This window comes from Physcomitrium patens, chromosome 26 (genome assembly GCF_059467195.1).
Source record: "Physcomitrium patens ecotype Gransden chromosome 26, ASM5946719v1, whole genome shotgun sequence".
NCBI classification, from domain to species: domain Eukaryota; kingdom Viridiplantae; phylum Streptophyta; class Bryopsida; order Funariales; family Funariaceae; genus Physcomitrium; species Physcomitrium patens.
This window is the reverse complement of record NC_143435.1, coordinates 45,001-47,500: the sequence shown is the minus strand read 5'-3', so window position 1 is coordinate 47,500 and position 2,500 is coordinate 45,001.

Sequence of the window (2,500 nt, the reverse complement as noted above, 5' to 3'; positions counted from 1 at the left end):
GCGGAAGACTGGGCGGCCAACGAGGAGTCGAGACAGCCAGGAGTCGGGACTTGGGCAAGGGAGCGGGACAAGAGGTCGGGACTCGCGGCGGGACAAGGAAGAGGAGGAGGAAGTCCGGGACTCGCGACGGGACTGGGACTCGCGCCGGGACTAGGGAGTCGCGGCGGGACAAGGAAGAGGAGGAGGAAGTCCGGGACTCGCGACGGGACTGGGACTCGCGCCGGGACTAGGGAGTCGCGGCGGGACAAGGAAGAGGAGGAGGAAGTCCGGGACTCGCGACGGGACTGGGACTCGCGCCGGGACTAGGGAGTCGCGGCGGGACAAGGAAGAGGAGGAGGAAGTCCGGGACTCGCGACGGGACTGGGACTCGCGCCGGGACTAGGGAGTCGCGGCGGGACAAGGAAGAGGAGGAGGAAGTCCGGGACTCGCGCCGGGACTCGCGCCGGGACTAGGGAGTCGCGGCGGGACAAGGAAGAGGAGGAGGAAGTCCGGGACTCGCGCACGGGACTAGGGAGTCGCGGCGGGACAAGGAAGAGGAGGAGGAAGTCCGGGACTCGCCACGGGACTAGGGAGTCGCGGCAGGACAAGGAAGAGAAGGAGGAAGTCCGGGACTCGCGACGGGACTGGGACTCGCGGCAGGACAAGGAAGAGAAGGAGGAGGTCCGGGACTCGCGCCGGGACTAGGAAGAGGGAGGAGGTCCGGGACTCGCGACGGGACTAGGAAGTGGGGGAGGAGGTCCGGGACTCGCGCCGGGACTAGGGAAGAGGAGGAGGAGGAGGAAGGCCGGGACTGGGACTCGCGGCGGGAGTAGGTAGTGGGGGAGGAGGTCCGGGACTCGCAGCGGGACAAGGAGGAAGTCGGGGAGGAGGGCCGGGACCAGGAGTCGCGGCGGGGATAGCAGGCAGGACAGGGAGGGGGGGTGGTCTCCCACAAAAAAAGTGTGTCTCGGACCTTCCTTAGTGCAGTAGGACGGGGGGGCCTGCCGAATCCCACAGAGAGTACTATGTGGGGGAAGGGTTCCTCTGAAGCGTCTCGGGAAAAGTCGTGAGGGGGTGACGGTTGCTCGGTGCCTACGGGTCCCGACTGCTCGCTGCCTTCTTTGAGCCCAGTACCGACGTTCGCAGGGGGGATACCTGGATACTACTGGGGTTACCTGGATACTTCTGGCGTGTTACCTTGGATCAGTGAGGAGTGGGGGTTAGTTTCCCGGCGACGCGACCCTCTGAGGAGGTCCCGCGGAGGGTCGCCGAGTATTATATGGTGAGCTGGCTGTCAAGGATTGTGAGTCCCGCTGCCAAAATTTTTTTTGGTGCGCGGGCGACTGGAAAAAGAGGGTTGGTCTTGTGCCGATACGCGTAACGTCGCAGCGAGTCCCAAGAGCTAGTAACCATTTTTGGCGGGGGGCGATGGCCTCGGTATTGTCAAGCCATTCTCTCATTCATTTGGGAGGGTGGGGAGAAGTGTTTGCCGAGGCCGTTCAAGCTCCGCCTGGTCGACCACCACTGTGACCGCCACCGCGCTCGATCTCTATTGCAAGCTCAGGTGAAATTCCTGATAAACTTGGAGGGGTGTGGGACGCGTTCGCAGTGTGGGCCGAGGAGTCATAACATCCCAGGTCGGAATGTGAAAATGGAACTTCGAAACCGGTGAGAGTTCTCTCGTCGGCTAGGGGTTTCACAAAAGTAACATTTCTATAAATTTCTATCCGACCCCTCCATTAATTTGGAGGGGCGATGGGCCCCAGGATTGGACATACTTCTTGCTGATTTGTCTTTTGAGGAAAATCCTTCGCGGTGATGGTTACTTTTTCATTTTTAATGTGTGTATCGGCCTCGTCGGTTTCTCTCTTTCCTGGTCACATTCCCGAAAAAGGCCGCAGCACCTATGATTCTCTTCCGGGGGTCTAACTCTCCCTCTCTCTCTATCCTTCTCTTTGTCTGGCTCTCTCTGGCTTCACTTTTTGTGGTGTGTGCCTCTGGGGGTCTGGTTGGAATTTGCCGTTGGCTTTTTGCCCTCTCTTTTTGCCTTTTATCCATCGCAAAGAAGGGTGTGTGTGTTCTCACCTGGGGTTGGAATGAAGGACGGGGAACCTCCTCGTCTTGTGAAGTGGGACCATCTTTTAGGATGATGGCTTTTTGCTGCCTGGTGTGTGCTTGGGTGGGGTTTGGTGGTGGCAGTCTACCTCTCCCTTTCTCCGGTAAGACCAGATGACTGGTTCGTCCGCTACTCTTGTGTTGGCCCTACCTTGGCCAACGGGAGTCGGCGACGCTCCAGACTGGATGGCATGATGTGGTGGTGTACCGAAGGGGGACATCCGAAGGGGAAGAGGGGCCGAGCCTCGCGAAACTTAGGTGTGTCGGGTTGTGTGATGTCGGAGATCCATTTTTTTGTGGCTGCCGTCGTGATTTCGCCCATCCAAACCTGAGTCGTTGCTGCGGACTGGAAAAACTATGGAAGAGCTGTTTGGGAAAGATTCGGGAGTTTGTTTTCGAAGTTACC